Source organism: Otolemur garnettii, unplaced genomic scaffold, assembly GCF_000181295.1.
Source record: "Otolemur garnettii isolate 467f Iridium unplaced genomic scaffold, OtoGar3 scaffold00012, whole genome shotgun sequence".
Classification (NCBI taxonomy): Eukaryota; Metazoa; Chordata; class Mammalia; order Primates; family Galagidae; genus Otolemur; species Otolemur garnettii.
Genome location: NW_003852407.1, coordinates 2,133,399 through 2,144,521, shown reverse-complemented (window position 1 = coordinate 2,144,521; position 11,123 = coordinate 2,133,399). Strand labels below are relative to the sequence as shown.

General features: G+C 41.2%; 1 non-coding gene across 1 annotated transcript; it reads right to left on the bottom strand.

The window, feature by feature from the left end:
* Nucleotides 1–330: 330 nt before the first annotated feature.
* LOC111723556 lies at nt 331–437 on the bottom strand. Its single transcript, XR_002772076.1, has one exon. It is a non-coding gene; the product is annotated as a U6 spliceosomal RNA (small nuclear RNA).
* Between the last annotated feature and the right edge of the window lie 10,686 nt (nt 438–11,123).

Genomic DNA, 11,123 nt, shown 5'->3' with positions numbered 1-11,123 from the left:
ACCTGCTTTTAGTTAGCCCAGTTGGAGCTTCCCCAGGCCAACAGCCTCCAGCCCAAGCACACCGGAAGCCTTTCCTTTTTCCTGTTACAAAGCCCTCCCACTCCTCTGCCTTTGAGTCTCTGCCAAAACCTAAGTGGTGGTGGCTGACTCCCTTGGTATGGCAACTCTGAATAAGCAGTCTTTGCTTTTTTCATTTGGTTGGTCTTAGCTCCTTTCTATACTGTCTTTCTAGGTGGGAGCTTACTGAACCCCACCCCCTTCTTGAATTTAACTGTTTTTTTTTCTCTTGTGTGGGCCTGTAGTCGTTAATCTCCTAGTTTTAAATGAAAAAAAAATACAGAATGCTTCCCAAATTTGTGTGTCATCCTTTCACAGGGGCCATGCCAATCTATTCTCTATCATTCCAATTTTAGTGTATGTGCTGCCAAGGTTAGCACCATATGGCTAATTTTGAAAGTTTTTGTAGAGGTGGGGTCTCACTATATTGCCCAGGCTGGTCTCAAACTCCTGGGCCCAAGTGATCCTCCCGTCTTGGCCTTCCAAAATGCTAGGATTATGGGTGTGTACTTTACCATGCCTGGCCTATGTTAAACAATTTCTTATCAAATAGAGGACATGAAACATAATAGAACTTCTTTTGATGACTCAGGGTTATCATTATAAGCATCCGTCATGGCATTCATTCATTCATTCAACAAATGCTGATTGACCATCTAGTTTCTATTAGCACTGCGCTTGTGCTGAGAAATAAAATGTAGTAGTGAATACTCATCCCTGATGGTTATGTTCATCAAGAAATACTCTCAGAGCACTTACTTTATGTAGGCAAAGAACCCCCTGCTTCCTTTAATAGATGGTTTTCCCAGAGAAAATAGAGGACATTTATATGTCAGTGAATGAACTTCCCTGCTGTGGACTCAGTCATGATCTCCATACAAAATGTCCTATCCTGCCTTAGAGAAAGAAATGCTTATCTCTGTAGAGAAAGAAGAGTTCCATCTCCATTTGAAAGCTCTCCTTCTCATCTGGTGTAGAAATCATCCTTCTTCCTCCACTCACACCTTGACCTTATGTGAATCCCCTCTTCTTTGATACCATAGTTCCCCCTCCACTGACTCCTCCTCTTAGACTGTAGGCGCAACTCTGAACTGAACAAAACAAAAATGCTTCCCTTCAATGTCATCACCATCTCCAGCTACTGCCTTGTTTTCCTGATTTTCTGTGGGAGGGGGATATCTACATTTCCCATGGAAAGGGGACTTAAGTGAAGGGAAATGCCTACATTTCCCATCGTCCTTATCGAGGTCAATTTTCTTAATCATTGAACAGTGACTTTTGGCTTGAGTTTCTACCCAAAGCTGCTCTCACCACGGTTGCCTGTAACCTCCTCAGAGTTCTATGCAAAGGGCATATTTTTGTTTTCTTGGCTTCTATAAACCCTAGCTCAGTAAACCACCATCTTCCTCTTAAACCTTTCATTTTCTTGGCTTCTATAACACTATTCACTTCTGATTTTTCTCATCTCATTGCTTTCCCTCAGTTTCTTGGTGTTTATTTTTATCCTCTTACCTATGTCTTAAATATTTGTATTAAAGCATGATACCTCTTTAAAATTTTTTTTATTGTGGTAAAATATACATGCCACGGAACTTCCCATTTTAACTGTTTTTAGCGTCCAGGGGAGTGGCACTGAGCACGTCCACACTGCTGCACAGTCATCGCCACCCTGCATGTCTGATCCATCCCGTGATATTAACAATGCTCATATTTCCATCATTTGTTCAAACTCCTGTTCTGAGCTCTGACAACTATTCCTGGCCTGGGGACGGTTCTCCAACGTACACAGTCTCTTTGTTGTTGGACTTTATAAAGAGACTTTCTGTGTAACATTGTCACCTGATTAACCTTTAGGCCTGCAAAAAAAAAAAAAAAAGGGAATATCAAAGCAGTAATATTTTCAGCTGTTTTCCACTGAAGGGAGCATCCATCATAGAAATGTCTTTGACTCCGGTTTGGTTACTGCACCAACAATTGAGTATAACTTTCTGAGTTAGAGGAAGATAATGGTTTCTTGGGGTCATAAAGCTGTCAGGAGGAGGGAGACTTTCATCTAACTTGATAAAAAATGTGAAAGCATTGGGTGGCGGCACAAGGACATTGAGGGGATGGCAACATCTGGAGAATTGAGAGACCTAAACACTCTTATGATTTATGGCCCTCAGAGAAATGCACTGAGCCAGGAGCCTGGAAAACCTGGGTTCTGTTCTCCTCCCCATTGCTGACTTCCAGAGTGACCTTGGGCAAGTTGCCTGAACTTTCTTTGCTGCTTTTATTTACTCCGTAGGTGAGGATGATAATCACATGGGCATTTACCCACTTTTTAACCCACAGAGAGTTTTTAGCTTTCTCTCTGTCTCTTTTGGTAGATAAAAGAGACACCCTTTCTGAAGCTGTTACATAAATTCAGGGTCTTATTTTCATCATACATACACACATTTATTTATTTACTTATTTACAAAGAGCTCTAATTTATTTTATGAGGAATTCATTGGACCTGAGATGCAAAGAAGTTGAATGGGAAGGCCATGTCAATTTTAAAAAGAGAAAGAAGGGGTACCTCAGAGAAATGGACACTTGTCGATCAGAACTTTAAGCTCTTATGAATTACACTGACTTTTCTCTTGTTTAATCACAGGCTCACAGGACAAAAGATAAACTTTGCAAACGAAATCAGAGAACCTTGAAAATAAAACTATTTGTATTTCATTATTGGTGAGTGGATCACGTCCTCTGTGGAACAGCAGTGAAGCGTCCACAGTCCCCTTGGGTGGCAAAGTGGAGCACTGGCAGGGTTGAGGCCCGACTCAGCTCCCTTCTTTATGCAAACTTCCCAAATCACCATGCCATCACCTACCTCAGTACTGTCACGTCTTATCACCTGTGGTGCTTATTTCCAGTTATATCCTATTTTTTGAAATTGTTTTCTTTCATTGTAATTTGACTTTTAAGGGGTGGCGCATTCATTCAATTCATTTATTTCAATCCACCAATATTAAGTCCCTGTGCTAGCTTTGGAGATACAGGGAAGTGTGCACTGGTGAGGTTTCCGCCTTTATTGACCTTGGCATTGGAAGGGGATGTAGAGGTCAAAGTATTGCAGCTGTTGGACTGCAATGGTGGTAAGTGCTAAGAAGAGAAAGCTCTAGGAGCTGTGCCACCAGCAGTGATTGTCCTGTAAATTATTTCATCTGATGTCATAACAGCTCTCAACCCTCTCCTTTTATCTTCCTGAGGACACTCCAGTCTGCCCCACAAACTCCCTTGCTGTGCTGAGTGTACTTTTTGATTTTTAATTTGTTTAAGTTTTTCATTTTTAATTGTGGTAATATATATTACAGATACCATTGAACCTTTTTACAGTTCAGTAGTGTTAGGGGTATTCTTATGGTGGAAAAATCTCTAGGACTTTTTCACCTTGCAAAACCGAAACTCTGTATTGATTAAACAACTCTCCGCTTCCCAGTTCCCCAGCCCTTGGTACCCATCATTCCGCTTTCTCTCTCTGTGGTCTTGACCACTCTCGGTACCTCATGTAAGTGAACTGTGGCTTATTTCACTTAGCCTGATGTCTTCAAAATTCATCCATGTTGTAGTATGTGTCCAGCTTTTCTTTCTCTTTCAGGCTGAGTAATATTCCTCTGCAGGTGATCCTGTAAGTTGTTTATCCATTTGTTATTGGACACCAGGGTTGCCGCTGTCTCTTGGCTATTGTGAATAATGTGGCTGTGAATGTGAGTGTGTAAATATCTCTTCAAGACTCTGCTTTCATGGGTATATACCCAGAAGTGGAATTGTTGGATCATATTATAATTCTATTTTTAATTTTTGGTGAATGTGTGTGTTCCTGTTTTGACTACAGCCACACTGTCCCTAGCCAGTGGCCAATACAGGGTCTGTCTGATTTGTATTTGTTTATTTTTTTCTCCCTTAGGGCTATCGTGTCAAAATCATGTTCACTTACTTTTATTCTTTTCCCTTTCCTAGTTCAGCCAGAATTTACCTACGTTCCCTAAGATAATTTCTTTGACTAACGGACGTATACAATGTCTTCTCTGGTCCTTAATTCATGAAATCACAGATCAGTAACTATGGAAAATAAATGAACATAAGATTGTCAGTGACAACTTGACTGTCAAGGGAAATAAAAGATCTTTGTTGGAAACAAAATGTAGGAATCATAAATGACAAAAAAGAACCAGTACCAGCAACCTCAAAGCCCTTAGAATATCCACGACTTCCTCCTCAGAGCCTCCACAAGTTTACCTCGCTCTCCAACCTGCTTTTAATTAGTTCTTCTTTTCCTAAAACTTCAGCACTCAAGATAATGAAAAAAGCTATTTCTTATTCAACCCTCTTGTTTTTCTGTGCTGTTTCATTACCCATTTTAAAACATTCTGTTTTCTACTATTTTTCATCGCAAAGGTACAGAATTTCAATTACATGAAGATCCCTTCCAACCCTGGAATTCAATAATTTTATATTACAGAACAAGTAGGACTTTTGATGAAGTCAAAGTACTATCTAACTTAAGAACTTAACACAGTTGATGACATCTTTTTTCTCTATGGGGAAATCTTCCTTGAGGCTTCAATTCTAACCAGCTGATAAATAAATACACATTTATAATACAATTCTTTGGTCCGTAGGACCATCCAGATTATAGACTCTTTTTTGGAACTGATTGTTTTACACAAATTCACCGCTTCTAAGTGACCATCAGCTGAAGGACTGACAGAGGGAGGTCCTCCATTCTCTCTGGGCAATTCGTTCCAGACAGTGCTTTGCAGCTTTGTGTGTCATCCTTACCGCAGCTGAAATAAATTTTTACTTACTGTGTCCTGTTTTAAACTAGAAGCAGCTGATTGTCATCATCATTTTAAATGTAGTTAGTTTTTCTTTTAAAAAAGTATGTAATGCCAACCATACAGAAAGGTGCAGAGAATAATTATGTGACCACCTTATTTATTTATTTAGACAGAGCCTCACTATGTTGCCCTCGGTAGAGTGCTGTGGCATCACAGCTCACAACAAACTCAAACTCTTGGGCTCAAGTGATTCTCTTGCCTCAGCCTCCTAAGTACCTCGGACTACAGGCACCCGCCACAATGCCTGGATATTTTTTGGTTGTAGTTGTCATTGTTTGGCAGGCCCAAGTTGGTTTTGAACCTGACCACTGAGCTACAGGTGCCAAGCCTGTTTTTTATTATTTTTTTTGAGACAGAGTCTTATTATGTTGCCCTCAGTAGAGTGCTGTGGCATCACAGCCACCTCCAGCTCTTGGGCTTAAGAGTTCACAGCCACCTCCAGCTCTTGGGCTTAAGCAATTCTCTTGCTGTAGCCTCTCAAGTAGCTGGGACTATAGGCGCTGGCCACAACACCCAGCTATTTTTTTGTTGCAGTTGTCATCGCTATCTAGCTGGCCCAGGTAGGGTTCAAACCCATCAGCCTCAGTGTATGTGGCTGGCACCTTCACCACTGTGCTTTAGGCACAGAGCCATGTGCCCACCTTTTAGATTTAATAACAATACTTTGCAATATTTTCCTCAGCTAGCTTTTTCCTTAAGAAAAAGAATTATGCAGTTAAAACTTCTCTGCTCAGACCCCTTGTTCCTTCTCCTGCTTTGTTCCCTGAGATAAGTAATATTCTTCAGTGGGTTTGTTTTGTTCTCATCCTTAATTTTTTATTTTAGTATATGTACATAGTACTATATGTGCTATGGATGCATACACATACATGCATCCATAAAAATGTGGTTATTGTTTTGTGTGCTAAAAGAGATATTAATAATCCAATATATTACCCCTGTAAAATATAACGAAACATCATTTCCCTGGGAAAAAGTTAGGAAACATTTGTTGAATCACGAGAATTTAATTAATGATATTGTAAATTTACAGAATGAAGTGTATTATACTTTCCAATGTAAGTTGGAAAAGGTGGATAGTGATGTGATCTTGAAGGGATTAGCAGAAGGAATAGAACAAATGAATTCTATACCCAAGATCAATGGACTTACTGGAAGTACCATTGGATCTTTTGCTTCGTTAGTTATCTTTTGCTTAATTTTATATATTATGTGTAAGAAGTTAAATCAAACTAGTAAGGAGAATGAAAGACATGCTGTCATTTTTACTTTAATGATGTCTGATGTGAATGCCAATAGGAAAAAGAAGGGGGAAATATAGGCAAAACGCCTATATGCCTCTGGCCAAAAAAGTCGCTTGAGAGAGAGCAGTGAAAAGACTTTGTGCAGGCACACTTGTAAGAAAACTGAGGCAGAATCCCATATGGCCAGGTTAGTTGTGGGCCTAACGTGCCCAAGGCTTTGGCTGGAATAGCATTTCCAGACTGCGTTAAGGAATTAAGGTTGACTTTATAAGGCCTATAAAGCCTTTTGGAAAATTGGCCAGATACCCATGAGTAACCTTTCCTGATCTGTGGGAAGTGATGAAAGTTGCTTGCTGACAGGTCTGGGAATGGTAATGTCATACAGGTATCTAATGGCACAGATGAAACTTGGGCTCATGAAAGGCTTTTGAGAAGTCCAGCCTGAGAATTCCTTATAAAAGGCTCCAGCAAAACTCCCCTGACTTAAGGCCTACATAGGAGCAGAGGTTTGCACACAAACTCCTATATGCCCAAGAAGTTTCACTATGCTTTGCTTAAAGATTCAAAGTAACTGCCTCCAAATGGCATGGTTAGTAGAACAGACATTCAAATTGTCTCTTTCCCCCATAGCCTCAGGCTTCATCAGACAAGATCAAAGAAAGTAATAACTGACAACATGTTCTTCATTAAGTTATGTTAAACTGGGTTATATTGAAAGGATTATACTTAAAGGTGTATGTTGGGTGAATTATCAGATTGCCAGGTAGGAGCTATTTACAGGGCAGGTGGTCATAAACTGTTTAAATGGATCAGTGAGGTCATTGCTGCATTGTGTTCATGTACAAAATTCCCTGTATAAGCCAACTGCAAATAAAGAAGCTCGCCACTTTGCCTGAGTGAGCAGATGGTCACCTTTATTTAAAACAATTTCAATAAGCCTGCTTATTCTTCGCGACATAGCTTTTCCATTAGACTCTTACGGCAACACCAATATTATATGCATCTGTTATGAATGGAATTGTGTCCCTTCTCCCAAATTTATATGCTGAGGCTCTAGCCCCTATGTGACTGTATTTGGAGACAGGGCCTTTAAGAAGGTAATTAAGGGCTGGAGCGGTGGTTCATGCAGATTCAGCACCGTCTCCTACACCTTCTCTATCTTCTTCTCTACCCCTGATAGTGAGCCCTGAGGATAATCAAGATGCTGCCACTTATTGAAGGTCTAACATGTTACCAGGCATGTATGATACAGGTATGATACATGTATGAAACATGTTATTACCCCCATTTCACAAATTAAAACAGGAGGCTCAGAGATGTCCAGTAATTTGAGTAATGTCATTTGGCTAGTAAGTGACATATTGGAGATTTAAATGTCTGACTCCAAGATAGTGCCATCTCCTACTCATCATACTATCTCTCTTTGGTGTTCAGAATAAGAAAGCCCTAAAATCTACCAGAAATTGAATTCTGAAGCAAAGCTTCCATTCTCTCCTGTAGAATCTACTTTGGGATATAGGAAAGCAGATTCAGATATCTTGGAAACTACATGGGACAGAAAGATTTGTTAGGAACTGGCCTTTCTTTAACCAGAAAATTTAATTAGTGAGAACACTCCATTCCCCATGTGCTCTTATTAATTGTTGTTTTACTGAGCCACAGGGAAAAAGTAAAGGGATTGGTTTGGGGAAAGAGTGAACAATGCAAAGTCTATGGATTCCAGGCTTGAGGCAAAATGATCCAGTTTAGGTTGGGGCCATCTGTGTTTGAAGTCATGACTGACTTTGAATTCAAATCAAATGCCTCATGTGACCATTTTACATCAGAGTAACAGTGTTGGGAATGACCACCAAGTCTCTGGGATTTGGAAGATTTTCCTGGTCATGTTGGGCTGGGCTGCTTTTGCATTTCTGTCCCTGATGTCCTGGTAAGTCCTAAGTCAGGTGGTTATTTGTCTTGTCTTACATTTAGATTGGAGAAATCATCATGTAATTATGACCTGATTGTTTGAATAGCCTTTTACTTAAATAGGAAAGAAAGATGTGAAATAGTCCAAACACTTCTGAACCAACTCCTTAACTGTGCATGTGTTCTGTGCTCTTTTGGTTATTTTAAACTAGGGGTTTCCAGGGGGAGAGAACAGCAGGAAGGAATACCCTGCAAGGAGATACCACAGAGAAGCCCAAGCAGGATCTTGGCTGTCACCAAATTTAGAGACTATGGAGTACAGTTTAGGCCTATTGTTTTGCTGGGTTGATATCTCCAGCCTCAGGGGGAAAGGGCCCAAGTAATCAGACCACTTATGGCGGTGATAGCTAATATTCTTTGCACACTTGCTGCATACCAGGCTCTGCACTCAGCACATATATATGCTCTTTCCTTTTCATGTTTACAAGATCCCTGTTGGATGGGTGGGTGTTGTGTTAGACCCTGCATATCCTCTGGGCCCCATGTTTTGCTGCAGTTACTAACCATGAGGAAGAAAGTCAATGAATAACACTTCTCTCATTTGTTCCCTAACCAGCTTTTGGAGCAGCTAGTGTCATAGGGGCCCTCAGAATGATGAGTTTGACCCCTAAGTCAGAGATTTGTATTAAATTCTCTCCTTTAGCCTCCCTACTCCAGTCCAGTCCAGATGTCTGACACAAGCTATCATAAAATCATATTCTGTTGTTCTTCCCCCTGTATTTTATTCACTGGGAGCTCTGGAGGTTTTGAACAGACTCATGGGTGGGGAGGTGGTGAGAAGTTGAACATGTCAGGGTCTGTGGTTTGAGCCAGATGCTACTCAAAGTGAGTCTCAGGCTTTAGCCCACTTTTCCTAGCTCAGTACATTATTATCCCCATATCACAGATTAGGAAACTGAGGCTTGGAGAAGCTATGTAATTAACTTGCCAAAAGCCAGATGGGTTCTATTCAATGGAACTAGCATTCATAGCTATTCCCTCACTCTGGATTCTGGGTTATAATCCCGGTCGACTTTGCCTTCTAAATGTCTTTTCCTCAGGGCGGGAGTGGTTTATGAAGCCCACTTTCAGGAATTCAAGCTGATGGCAGCTCAGCTGAGACATCTCAAAGGGAATCTGGCCCTGGGGACTTAGGTGTCTCTGCTATGAGAACTTTAATAGACTCCATATCCCCTCTGTGTGTTAGCATGTTGACCCTTGTCTGTTGCAGCATAGAAATTGAGTGATACTCTTAATATGAAAAGGTCTTGTGCACCTGTCTTGGGGAGCAGAAGAAAGAAAGGGCTTCCCTATGTGTAGTCAGGATTGTATCAGAAGACAGAGAGGAAAGTAGGTAGTGATGGTCATGGACAGAGGGCAAGATGGCTAGGGAGGATGTGGGCCCTGCCTCTCCAAGTTAGGAGGGCTGTGTGCAGCTCTAGGCTTACTCAGGGGCCAGGGCCAGGGGAGGAGAGTCCCGAGTGGGCCAGGCTGTGCTGACACTTGCATGGAGCCCCCTGCTTAGAATGGTCTGTGCTTGCTTTTATGCTGTACTCTCATGGTCTTGAAATTCTTAATTTTTGAATAAGGGAAGCTGTAATTTTATTTTGTAGCAGGCCCTCCAAATTATGTAGCCAGTCCTGAGTGTGATGTTTCCTAACATCTGACTTACCCAGCAGTACCCATCAGTGGCCTCTGATTGGTAGGATTTCAGAAAAGGATGGCTTCACCAGTGTGGGAAGTTAGGAGGAGTTCAGGATGAAAATGTAAACTCCCCAAGCAGAGAAAGGGGTCGTTTCAATTTCTGCTCAATTTAAAGAGCCGAATATAGTAGTGTTTTTTGAACAGGTTTTACTAGAGGTAAAGAGAGACTGCTGAATCACACCTGGAGCTGAAGGTGGGAATGATTGGTTTGGTGGGATGGGAGCAAGTACCACCAACCCAGGAAAGCCACAGGGGAAGGACTGAATCAGTCCAAGATGCATCTCTGGGAGCCTTTTGTGAACATCCTTGCTTTCCTGGGAACTCCTTTTATCCCTGGCTAATTTGAGTTAAATCCTGGTCCCCAGACTTCTTTTACTTTGAGCCTTGCTCACTTTTTGCATAGTGGAGTTAATTCAAAGAGTTAATGTAAGGGTTAACCAGTCCACCCTGTGGGAAACCCCAGGGCATCCTGAGCACTGCTGGGTCCTCAGTTATGTTGATGGCAGTTTCTCGGTTTCCTTTCTTTCTTACATCACCAAGTGTGTTCTGAGGTTCAGAAAGGCAGAAAGCCTCATGTATTTCTTGGGGGTAATTTGGGCCAACACCTACTATTTATGGGCAAGTGGGGTTTGAGTATAAATTACCAGGTCTGGCACTTTACATGATGGTGGTGACATGTCTGACAATCTTTTGTGATTTTCAAGGCACAGCTTCCAATTGCAACTTTTTTTCCAGCTGAGCGAGAGATTTTCTAGGTCAGAATAGTTCCTGGAGAGTCTCTCTGAAATTCCTGTAGCAGCTGCTGTGTGACTCTCAGCAGATTGAATTGCTTTAATTTAACCTGTATAATAAGTATTGCCTTGGGGAACTCTGTTCTGGGGATTGACCATGTTACCCTGGATATTGTGCTGTGGTCTCTCTGGGGGGTGCGTGTATGTGTGTGCACGTGTACCTGTCCACACATGGGTGGTTCTTGCTCTTTTATTGATTTAGTCTCATAATCTATTATTTAGAAATAGCCATAGAGAAAAATAAAAAGAACAGACTTCATGTTCTTTCAAAAGCAAATGTTCTTATAAGCACATTCGTCTTTATTTTGTTTACTATAATTTTCTCTGTAGTGATAATGTATTGTAAGACATGTAGATTCATCAAAAGGGGCTTCCCCCTAATCAGCTGTACTTAGTGTGTGGGAGGAGGGGGCATTTTTGAGGAGTATATTCTTCCTGATTATGTGTTACAATTTGTCTAATTTCTTTTTTTGAGACGGTCATAGGGGCCCTCAGAATGATGAGTTTGACCC